The sequence below is a fragment of the Indicator indicator genome, chromosome 35 (assembly GCF_027791375.1).
Source record: "Indicator indicator isolate 239-I01 chromosome 35, UM_Iind_1.1, whole genome shotgun sequence".
Taxonomy (NCBI): Eukaryota; Metazoa; Chordata; class Aves; order Piciformes; family Indicatoridae; genus Indicator; species Indicator indicator.
The window spans coordinates 2,839,498-2,852,161 of NC_072044.1; positions in this window are offsets into that span (position 1 = coordinate 2,839,498).

The following is a 12,664-nucleotide window of genomic DNA, read 5'->3' on the forward strand; positions in this document are numbered from 1 at the left end:
GTGGAGAACACTGAACCTGGCTGTGGATGGCTCTGCAGGCATCTGGGGCTGGCTGTCCCACCACCCTCCCTCCCCACATGTGGAACCTAAGTGCCTTGGGTAGGACCTTGGGAATAAAAGATGCCAAAGGGCTCCCAGTGGAACAAGGGATAGACAAGAAGCTGGCTCTGCTCTGTGAGAGGTGTTTCTCCTCCCTCTGCATCAGCAGTGGCTTCATCAACAAGAAGTATTTTTGGCCATCAGTAAGAAGTGTTTTTATGAAGGCCACCACCAAATTCCCAAGAGTGGGAACAGGTCCTGCCTAGCTCTGGCCTGATCCTGCTCCCAAAGCAAGCAGTGCTGCAAGCCACATCACAGAGGTTGAGCTACACAACAGTCAGGGACCAGGGGCAGGTTTGTGCTCAGACCCAAGCAAGTTTTTAGGGAACCCAAGGTGTTGCCATGCAAGCTCAGAGCTGGTGGTACAAGCTCAGAGCTGGTAGTGCAAGCTGAATATTGGTGGTGCAAGCTCAGAGCTGATAGTGCAAGCTGAATATTGGTGGTGCAAGCTCAGAGCTGATGGTGCAAGCCCAATATTGGTGGTGCAAGCCCAATATTGGTGGTGCAAGCTCAGAGCTGGTGGTGCAAGCTCAATATTGGTGGTGCAAGCTCAGAGCTGGTGGTGTAAACCCAATATTGGTGCTGCAAGCTCAATATTGGTGGTGCAAGCTCAATATTGGTGGTGCAAGCTCAGAGCTGGTGGTGTAAGCTCAATATTGGTGGTGCAAGCTCAGAGCTGGTGGTGTAAACCCAATATTGGTGCTGCAAGCTCAATATTGGTGGTGCAAGCTCAATATTGGTGGTGCAAGCCCACGAGAAGCTGCAGTTCAGCAGATGTTGAGCAAACCACAATCTCTGCTGGCACCAGCAATGACCTCCACATCCTCCATGTCCAAAATATCTCTTGAAGCTGACCTGCCCTCTGGCAAGAGAATTCATCACAAGCTTTCCTCAGTGCTGAACACCTGAGGAGAGGTTTTTTTCTTGGTACAGTACTTAAAGGACTGACAGCAACGTCCATCAGGGGCTGTTTCCATAGGTGCAAGAGTCCTGAAGGCACAGTTTCTTGTCTTTCAGGTTTGGGTTGGTTTGGTGTGAATTGCTTCTCCCAAGGACCACTGTAAATAATCCCAGTTGAAAGGAAATTGAGTATTAAAAATCATTTTCTCCATTGCGACCTTGGAGCAGCAGTGTGTTTGTCCCACCAGGATGAGTGGAGCTGGCTGTGCCATCTGCCAGCATGATGGGAGGACAATGCCTGGCACAGAGGTTGTGCCCAGCAGAGAGAGAATCACAGAATCATCAAGGTTGGAAAAGGCCTCTAAGATCACCCAGTCCAACCATCAACCTTCATGGACACTAAACCATGTCCTCAGGTGCCATGGCTACAGGTTTCTTGAACCCCTTCAGGGATGTTGACTCCACCACCTCCCTGGGCAGCCTATTCCAATCCCTGACCACTCTGGCAGGAGAGAAATTTTTCCTAATCTCCAGTCAGGATCCAATGGCTAAAGGCTGTGGCTTGTTCCGTGCACACTTTCCCTAGGTTTTGACAAATACCTTTGCAGGACAAGTGACCTCCAGCACATCATCAAATATCATCTGTTTGATTTCCTAAGGCTCAAGGTGGCCACCTAAGACCTGGTTAAAGAAATGAGACTTCAGTCTGATGGAGTGATCCAGAAGGCTGGGTCTGACCTGGCAGCAGGGGTTGGTGGGTGTGAAAGGGGGGGGAGAGGATGAAGATCACAGAATTGATCACAGAATTCCAGAATCCCAGCATGGTGTGGGTTGGAAGAGACCTCTGGAGACCATCCAGTCCAAACTCCCAGCTAAAGCAGGGCACCCACAGAAGCTTACCCAGAGTCACAGTGGCCAGGGAGGGTTGGAAGCTCTGCAGAGAAGGAGACTCCACAACCTCTCTGGGCAGCCTGCTCCAGGGCTCCAGCACCTTCACAGCAATGAAGTTTCTCCTGTTCAGATGGAACCTCCTGGGAACAGATGCAGGGAAGTGGAGTTGCCTTCTATCCCAAAGGCTGTGGAGCACAGGAGAAGCTCTCCTGGAGGATTTTAGTCTGCAGGGTAGGACAGGGAGCTGGCCTTGTCTTTTTTTTTTTTTTTTCTTTGTTTGGCAGCTGTTCATCTAATCAGCAGAATCAACAGGAGGAGATCCAATCCAACCTCAGGTGTGTTTTTCACAGCTGAAGGTATGTCCTACAGCCAAGCAGAGACAATGAAGTTACAGTCAAGTGCTTTTGGCACAACAAAAGCTTTCCCCAAACCATCCAGGTCGAGGGAAATGCCAAGAGTGGCGGTGGCCGAGCGGGGACGGGGCCGAGCCAGCGGAAAAATCTGGGCTTCCAGCTCAGGAAGCTTTCTTGCCTGTGTGTAAACACCCCCAGGCCCAGCAGAGAAGGTTATTGTTGTTAGTCCTTCCTTATCAGCCCCTTTGCATTCCTTCCTTGCCGGCCCCGCCGCCGTCTGCCCGGCAGCCTCCTCCTCCAGCCGGTGCTGCCTGAGTGCTCACAGCTGCTTCTGGGTCACTCTTGGAGTTTGGTTTTTGCTGTTTGGTGTTTTGTTTGGTTTTTGAGGAACTAAATCCATCTCAGCTTCCAACAGCAGCTTGCTTGCCCATAAATGTGGGTCTGAGGTTGATGCAAGGGCTCCAGTCTGGTTCAGGAGGCCACGTCCTGCTCCTGCAGGGTGCACATAACATAAAGTCATAGAATTGGTTGGATTGGAAGGGACCTTAAAAATCCTCCAGTTCCAACCCCCTGCCTTGGGTAGGGACACCCCACCGGCGCAGATTGCTCAAAGACTCACCCAGCCTGGTCTTAAACACTTCCAGGGATAAGGCTTTCACTTCTCTGGGCAACCTGTTCCAGAGTTCCATCACCTTCACAGGAAAGAACTTCCTACTCTCCAGCCTGAATCTCTCCTGCTCCAGTTTGCCAGAGCACTCAGCTAAAATTCCGCTTCAAGAGTCTTGCACTCTTTGTCCCACTGCAAAATTTCCCCACCCCTGTGACGTTTTGCTTAAGGCAGTTTAGCTCAGAGGCTACAGAACCACCCCTGCTCTTTAATTCCACCTGCTTAGCCCAGGCTCAGTCCAGCTGAGCAGGAGCTCAGTGTCTGTCGTACCTACCACAGAGAAATGGAGAGGGTCATGGTCCCAGAGCAAGGTTTCTGCAGGACTTCGAAACCAGAGCAGAGCAGTCTGGGATCTGTTCCACGTTCCAATGCTGCTATCTGCTGGTTGTGCCCTGCTAAAGCATTTCCTACTCTGCTCCACTGCGCAGCTGGCGCTCCAGCAACGGTGCCCGGTCAGAAGGAGCACCTGGGGAAGAACCCAGCTCCAGCACAACCCCCTGCAGAACCCCCAAGGTGCTGGCAATGCCTGCAAGAAGTCAACATGCCAACAACTGTGGAATTATGAAGGGAGCAATATGTATGAGGACATAATTGAGAGAGTTGGGGCTATTCACTCTGGAGAAGAGAAGGCTTTGAGGAGACCTTATTGTGACCTTCCAGTATCTGAAGGGGGCTACAAGAAAGCTGGGGAGGGATCTTTCTGGGTGTCAGGTAATGATAGGACTAGGGGGGATAGAACAAAAACAGAAATGGGGAGATTTAGATTGGATGTTAGGAAGAAATTCTTCACCATGGGGGTGCTGAGACACTGGCACAGGTTGCCCAGGGAGGTGGTGGAAGCCTCATCCCTGGAGGTTTTTGCAGCCAGGCTGGAGGTGGCTGTGAGCAACCTGCTGTGGTGTGAGGTGTCCCTGCCCATGGCAGGGGGGTTGGAACTGGCTGAGCCTTGAGGTCCCTTCCAACTCTAACAATTCTGTGATTCCATGGTGGGCTTTGAAGCTCACATTCTAGGAATGGGGAACCTCTACAACAAAATGTCTCAAATGAATTTCCCATTGAGCCACTTCCCATCTGCTTCTTCCGTGCCTGATCCTGGAAAAAACAAACTCATGTGGGAGTTTTGGGTGGATTGGGATGGGGCTGGATGTGGAGTCAGAGGTTAGAATTGTACCAGAGTGAGATTTTTCCTGCTGAAAAGGATTAATTTTCTTCTTCTGGAGGACAAAACTCCACATTCTGAACAGGTTTTTATTCTGTCAGTTTTCTAAGGGGGAGGTATTTGTTGGGGCAAAAGGAAACTCACTGCAGTTTTTCACTGCAGCTGGAGAGAAATAAAAGTGTCTGAAACCCCTTTTGTATCCTTTTCTCTTGCATAAGGCACAGGAGATGATGTCCCAAAGACCTCAACCTCCAAAATACATTTTCAAGTCACACATTTGTTCTTTATTCCTAGAAATTAAACCAGCTATTTCTCCACCAACTCTTGGTTATTAATTTATTTGCTGTTTCTGGTCCTTGTGATTTTATTTTCTTTTTTTTTCCCTTTTTTTCCCCCTATTTTTAATTTTTATTCTTCTATATTTTTGTTTTATTTTAATATTATTTTTTATTTAATCCTTTGTTCTTTTTTCTTTTCTTTTTTATTTATTTTTGGTGACTTATTCTCTTTCTCTTTTTGCTTTTCTTTTTCTTTTGGTGATTTTTATCCCTTTTTCTTTTTTTGTGTAATTTTTTTCTTTCGTTTTTCTTTTTGTTGTGATTTCATTTCCCTTTTTTCTTTTTTTTATCATTTTTTGTGATTTTTCTCCCCTTTTTTAATTTTCTTATGAATTTTCCCCCTTTTTCATGTAATTTCTTTTTCCTTTTTTTTTTCTTTTTTGTGACTTACTTTTCCCCTTTTTTCTTTACTTTATTGGGGGGTGTGGTTTTTTCCTTTTTTGAGATTTTTTTCCCCTTTCTGCCCCTTTTATTCCTTTTGGCGATTTTTTTTTTCCCTTTTCTCTTTCCTTTTCTCTTTTCTTTTTTTCTTTTCTTTTTCTTTTTTCTTTTTTTTTCTTTTCTCTTTTTTTCCTTTCTTTTTCTTTTTTCTTTTCTTTTTCTTTTTTCTTTTTTTTTTCTTTTCTCTTTTTTTCCTTTCTTTTTCTTTTTTCTTTTCTTTTTCTTTTTTCTTTTTTTTTCTTTTCTCTTTTTTTCCTTTCTTTTTCTTTTTTCTTTTCTTTTTCTTTTTTCTTTTTTTTTCTTTTCTCTTTTTTTCCTTTCTTTTTCTTTTTTCTTTTCTTTTTCTTTTTTCTTTTTTTTTCTTTTTCTCTTTTTTTTTCCTTTCTTTTTCTTTTTTTTCTTTTTCTTTTTTCTTTTTTTCTTTTTTTTTTCTTTTTCTCTTTTTTTTCCTTTCTTTTTCTTTTTTCTTTTCTTTTTCTTTTTTCTTTTTTTTTCTTTTCTCTTTTTTTCCTTTCTTTTTCTTTTTTCTTTTCTTTTTCTTTTTTCTTTTTTTTTCTTTTCTCTTTTTTTCCTTTCTTTTTCTTTTTTCTTTTCTTTTTCTTTTTTCTTTTTTTTTCTTTTCTCTTTTTTTCCTTTCTTTTTCTTTTTTCTTTTCTTTTTCTTTTTTCTTTTTTTTTCTTTTCTCTTTTTTTCCTTTCTTTTTCTTTTTTCTTTTCTTTTTCTTTTTTCTTTTTTTTTCTTTTCTCTTTTTTTTCCTTTCTTTTTCTTTTTTCTTTTCTTTTTCTTTTTTCTTTTTTTTTCTTTTCTCTTTTTTTCCTTTCTTTTTCTTTTTTCTTTTCTTTTTCTTTTTTCTTTTTTTTTTTCTTTTCTCTTTTTTTTCCTTTCTTTTTCTTTTTTTCTTTTCTTTTTCTTTTTTCTTTTTTTTTTCTTTTCTCTTTTTTTCCTTTCTTTTTCTTTTTTCTTTTCTTTTTCTTTTTTCTTTTTTTTTCTTTTCTCTTTTTTTCCTTTCTTTTTCTTTTTTCTTTTCTTTTTCTTTTTTCTTTTTTTTTCTTTTCTCTTTTGTCCTTTCTTATTCTTTTTTCTTTTCTTTTTCTTTTTTCCTTTTTTTTCTTTTCTCTTTTTTCCTTTCTTTTTCTTTGTTCTTTTCTTTTTCTTTTTTCTTTTTTTTTCTTTTCTCTTTTTTCCTTTCTTTTTCTTTTTTCTTTTCTTTTTCTTTTTTCTTTTCCTTTCCTCTTTGTTTTTTTCCTTTCTTTTTCTTTTTTCTTTTATTTTTCTTTTCTCTTTTCTTTTCCTTTTCCTCTTTTTTCCCTTTGTCCCTTTTTGTTGTTTTGTTTTGTTTTAATCTCCATGCTTCCATCTTCCTTTTATCTTCCTCCCGCCCCCAGAGGCTTTATTGCTGCTTTGGCAACACGCTAACATGTTTAGGAACGATAAGGCATCTAATTAATAGTTTAATTAGCAGTACAAGGTCTTAATAGCTTATTAAAGACATTCCGAAAATCCTATTTTTTTCCCCCTTCTCTGCTACAATATAATTCACCAGCAAACGATAAAAACAAATTGGGAGGCTCTGAAGAAGGGAAGTGCTGCTGGATTTGTGATTTCACGGCGGGGGTGGGGGAAAAGAGGATTTCGCTCCTCTAAAACCATTCTTTTGTGGTGGTTGTTTAACAAAACCAACCAATTGAACAGATTAACGACAGCAATTACCCAGGAACGATGCGGCCGCGGTGCGGCAGGCAAAGCAAGCAGCCTTGGGAGGAGAATAAAGTCAAAGTGCCTGCACATAAACAAGTCCTGGAGGGAGGTAAAGTTGCTCTTTAAGAGGCTCTGGATGAAATGTCAGGGCATGCTCAGAGCTGGGGCAGCTCAGCCCCTCACAACCTCCTCCTCCCGCACTAAAAGCGCCTTAAAACCGAACATTTTTTTGCACGAAGCCGTCCTCGCCTTGGAAACTCCAGCAGAGGAAGGACCACCTCGAAACCTTCCCCATCCTTTCTTCCTCTTTTTTTTTTTTTTCCTTTTGCCCAGCGAGAATGGCAGCATTGGATCCAGCTTCACCCAGGGAGCAGAGGGAAATCCAAGCCAGCCGTGCTGCTTTGCTCAGCTCGGGTTCCCCCCTCGGCTGTGTTTTTCCTCTGACCCACACAAAGATTTCTTTCTAAATTTATCGCCGCGTTCATCGCCAGTCCCACTTAGCGGCAGATTAGGAGGCTGGGCAGGCAGGGCCCATTGGAATGAGGGCAGGGGAGCTTGGAAAAGCACAGGCTAAGGGAATGACGCAGCCAGCAAGGCGAAGGGCAGCGAGCACCCAGGGGCAGGTGCACCCCCAGCTCAGCACAACACCCCACATCCACCCCCCACCCCCCCCACCCCCCCCCCCCGCCACCAACCTCCCTGCTCCAGATTCTCCATCCCCAGGGAAGGCTCCGGGGGATGCTGCACTGAGATGGCAACGTCCCAGCTCCTGGCTGGGTCCGGGGAGGGTTTGCTGGGCTCCGAAGGCCACAGCGCTGGCACCGCTGGGGAATTTCCACTGGGCTGCAGAAGGAGCTGCTGGGCTCGGCGTGGGCTGCAAGGGTGAAGCAGCAGCATTCGGCTGTAGTGGTGCATGCTGGAACAGCACCACCCTGGGGCTCTGAGCAACCTGATCCAGTTGGAGATGTCCCTGCTGACTGCAGGGGGGTTGGACAAGATGACCTTCGAGGGTCCCTTCCAACCCAGTGCCTTCTGTTACTCCGAATCTGTGCAGCTGAGCATGCCAGAGGCTCATGGTCCCCCTCTATTGCGTCTCCTAAGCTCCTGCCTGGATCCAGTAGCCTTTGCCACCCCCGGGCGGGGGGTGTCTGTGGGACTGGAGTGCCCCGTGGACCCCCACACTGAGGACACAAACTGGTGTAACCCACCCTGCTACGAATGATTGTTGCCGATGCAGACTTTGCAGAGCCGAATCCTTGCTCGAGAAGGTCGGGGGGGGTGGTAGATTTTGTGCCGTCTTCGGCATCACTCGGGGAAATTCTGCACTTCCAAGGATGGCATAATTGGGAGGATGCTTGAGTGGCACCGTTTTCTGATGTGCCTGTCAGCAAATCACTTCATCTGTGCTGTGCCAAGTTCCCCATCCGTTAAATGGGGAATGATTATCCCTCTGCTTCCGAGGAAGGAGTGAGAATAATGCCCAGTAATGATTGAGGCGGGGGGGGGGGGGGAAGGGAGGAGAGGGGCGGGGGGAGAGGAGCGGGGACTGGAAGGTGGCCAGGGAGATGCGCAGTGACACACGTAGTGGCTGCAGACCCGGCAGGAACACGCAGTACTTTAAAACCAAACCTCTGGGAATTCATTTCTCCTCCTGCTGCGCTTTTTGCTTTTCCTTTTTTTTTTTTTTTTTTCCCTCTCTCTCCTTGAAGAAAACTCCAGAACAGGATTTGAAAAGCTTTCTCTGCCCATTTCCCAATGTCGGGAAATCCCAGGATGGATGGGAGGGAAGAGGAAAATGTGATGGGAAAAGGCACCTCAGGGGAGCCTGGAGTGACAGCTCCCTTCCCTCAGCCAGTCCCACACCCCAGGGACCCTCTCCTCGGGCCGATCGCTGCCTTCTGGAGCCACGGGGATGCTGCACGCTGGGAAGGTACCGTGCGGGTTGGGGGGGGAAGAAGGAACAGGGCTGTGTCCAGCCCGTGTGCATCTCATGCCCATTCCATCTGCATCCTGCACCCATCCCATCCCATGCACATCTCATCTGCATCCCACACCTACGCTATGCACATCTCATACCCATCCCATCTGCTGCCCATGCACATCCTGCCTGCATCCCATGCACTTTCCATCCATTCCCCGTGCACCCATCCCATGCACATCTCACATCCCTCCCATAAACATTCCATGCAGGTCCCCTCTGCATCCCATGCTCATTCCATCTGCATCATGCACCAGTCCCATGCACATTCCACCTGCATCCCATGAGCATCCCATGTGCTTCCCAGGCACATTCTTGTACAGCCCACACCCATCCCATGCACATCCTGCACCCATCCCATGCATATTCTGCACCTATCCCACACACTTCCCAATCATATCCCTGCCTGCACCCCTCCCACCACAGCCAGGTCCAGGCACTGGAAAGAGAGGAGCTGGGCTCCAGTGGCCTCTCCATGCCAGAAACATCCTCAGCTGGGGTGGGGGGACATGCTGGGGGGGTGGTGGGGTTCAGGCTTTGACATAGTTCCCCTCTCCCAGAGTGAGGAGGAAATAATAATAATAATAATAATAATAATAATAATAATAATAATAATAATAATAATAATAATAATAATAATAATAATAATAAAAAAAACCAATAATAATAAACAATAATAATAAAAAACAATAATAGTAATAATAATTAATAACAAATGAGAAATGAGAAATAATAATAGCAGCTCCCCTCAGGCTGGTCTGCTACCCCAGAGTGATGAGGAATAATAATAATAATAATAATAATAATAATAATAATAATAATAATAATAATATCATAATAGAATAAATATCAATATATTATTAATAATAAAATAATAACAATAAGAAGAATGTATTCCAAATACTACTCTTTATTAACACTAATCACTCTTTAGAAGAAGAATCTACAGCTCATGATTCTCTTGCACTTCCCCAAGGGGTGCATCCACACAGGTAAAGCCTTGGGCAGCCCTGCCCAGGCTCACTCCTTCCTCATGGATAATTGGGAATGCCTGTCCTGGGCCAAAGGGGACATTGGGTGGGATTTAAGGGGTCTCTCACTTAATTCTGCCTTAACACAAGGTCACAAGGGAGTCAAAAGTGGCTGCTTTACAGCTTTGTGTTTTCTCTGCTTTTATATTTAGGGCTAATTGCTCCATGTAGCATCACAACCTCCACGTGATGGACTGCTCTGGGCCTTGCTGCTTTTTTTTTTTTTGTCTCCAGAACGTGGTCTGTGGGACTTGGTGAAGACCTCCCAGGCAAAGAAAAGGACAAATGAAGCCTGGGGTGAAAGGACAAATAAGAAGCTTTTGCCCCAAGCAAAGCTGTTACTCACCAGTGGCTTTGGAAGCTCCATGGAATCACTTTGGGATGCTGCTCACATCAATTCCAGTCTTTGAAAACCCTCTCAGTCAAGAAGTTTCTCCTAATGTCCAACTTAAACCACTCCTGATGCAACTTGAGGCCATTTCCTCTGGTCCTGTCTCTTGTTACTAAGGAGAAGAGACCAAGGAGAAGAGTTTCTGTCTTCATCACAATATTCTTACTGCCTTGGGTTTTGGGGGGTGAAAGACAATCAGCAGCTGGTTTAGAGGCTTAAAGCCAGTCCTTGCCATCTCTTCAGTGCTGGCTGGAGTGAATCCCAACATGGTGTGGGTTGGAAGGGACCTCTAGAGATCATCCAGTCCAAGCCCCCTGCTCCAGCAGGGCACCCACAGCAGTTTGCCCAGGATCACAATGGCCAGGGGAGTGTTGGAATCTCTCCAGAGAAGGAGACTCCAAAACCTCTCTGGGCAGCCTGCTCCAGGGCACCACCTCCCTTAAATTAAAGATTAAATCCTCCAGATGGAACTTCTTACCTTCAACTTTGTGCCCATTATCCCTTGTCCTGTCCCTGGGCACTACCTAAGAAAAGCCTGGCCCCACCCTCCAAGTATTGATCAGCATTGATCAGTTTCCCCCTCAGTCTTCTCTTCTCCAGGCTGCTAAAAAGCCTCAAGTCCTTCGTCCTTTCTTCACATGAGAGATGGTTGCAGTCCCCTCAGCATCTTCCCCTTTTCAAGGAGCCAAGAGATCCAAGCCCTGCACAGGCTGAGAAGGAAGGAGCTGGTTTGGGTGGTTTGTTTAAAAAGGAAAATAGTTGGCAGGAACATGAGCAAAGCTGAAAGTATTTTCATCTGTTTTGTTTTGCAACGTTTAATGTTTTGTGTTCTACTTTACCGATTATACAAAGGAATCACTGGGAGCAAAGGTCTCCCATTCTGGACTAATGTGACTAAGCAAAATTAGCCAAGGAAATTAAAAAAACCCCACAAAATGTCTTGAAAATGACAATATAAAAGGAAAAAAAAAAAAAAGTTCACCTTCTAATCAAGACTTGTTGGCAAAATGCTTCCAGGCTGGGAAGAGAAATCAGAAATCTTCTTTGGAGATGATTTTTTTTTTCATGTTCTAAGATGGATTTTACAGCTTAAGAGTGGTCTTCAAATGTTGATTGCTCTGCAAGGTCAAAAGACCTCTCCTCACTTTGGAATTGTTGGGGTACCTAAGATTTAAGAAAGGCAACAGAAGAGACCTGACCAAAAAAAAACACACCACCCTTAAAATAAAAAAAATCCTGGCAGTTTGAGGAGAAAGCAGCTAGGAAAGGAACCTCTTCTGGATTTTTCTTTTCATGAGTGTATTAAAGAGATAATATCTTATAATTACTTATTTTTAGAACTGTCTTGAAGCCTCAGCTGGGACCTGGTGAGGCTCAGACACCCTCAGAGGCTGTCCAAGCAAAGACAGTTTGTCCCTGGCCAAAATGATTTACAACCTCACTTCCAAGGCTGGGACAAGAGGCAGAGAGAAACACGATCACAGGATCAGAAAGGTTGGAAAAGGCTTCTAAGATTATCAAGTCCAACCAAAAGGTCTGTCCCCATCTTTCTGATCTGTCCCTCTAAGACCTGTAAGGAGACCAGAAGGTCTCCCTGGAGCCTTCTCCTCTCTAGAACAATCAACCTTGGTCACCACCATCATCTGGAGAACCCAAAAGGAGCAGAGATCTCCCCATGAAGCCCTTCCCAGCATCTCACTCAAATCACAAAGACAATTTGTGGTGGCCCAAGATCATCCCAGCCCTTGACTCAGCACATCCCCAAGGCTCAGGACCCTGGGCCACAATGCCTGGAGGACCATGCTGGAGGTTTGCAGAACAGTGACCCATGGCATGGGTTTGTTCAGCTGAGTTGAGGAAACTGCTCTGAATTGGATCTTTTTGTTCAGCAAAAATACAAAGCAAGTCAGGATTTTTTTTTCTTCTTTTTCTTTTTTCTTTTTTTTTTCAGATAAGAACAAATGATTTGTGGCACCAAAGTTTTGGAGGCTCTGGGAGTGTTTCAGAGGCTCTGGGAGTGTCTTGGCAGCTGGATGCAGGCGTGGTGCTCGCTCTGTGCCTGTCTGGCAGCTCCTGATTACTCGTGGGTGCTGTGCTGGGGTGGGAGTGGGGCTTGCAGTGATTCCTGTGAATCACAGCCCAATTCCCAACCTCTCCCTCTACTTATCAAAGCAGAGACTCCAGGCAGGGGCTGGCAGACACGTGCAGACATTCCATCTCTGGAAACATTCCAAACCCACCTGGATGTGTTCCTGTGTGACCTTCTTCAGGTGAACCTGCTCTGGACTGGATGATGTCCAGAGGTCCCTTCCAACCCCTACCATTCTATGATTCTGTGAAATCCAAGCTTTTTCAGGCTAAAAAGCCCCAGTTCTTTCCTCATCACGGAGGTGTTCCAGTCCTCTCAGCATCTTTGTGTCCCTTTTCTGTACTCTGCCCAGGAAGTCCCTGTCCTTTTTGAACCGGGGAGCCCAAAACTGGACCCAGTACTCCAGATGTGGCCTCACCAGGGCAGAGTAGAGGGGAAGGAGACCTTCCCTTGACATGCTGGCCACTTCTTCATGCACCCAGAGGTTTAACTCTTATTTATTTCATAATAAATCTTTGGTAATTCTGCTTATGAGCCAGCAGGCCAGGGAGGAAACCAAACCAGTATGGATTTATGGCAGCTGCTACAGCACATACTGGTGTGTGGAGGGGGGAGGGAGGGTTTAACCA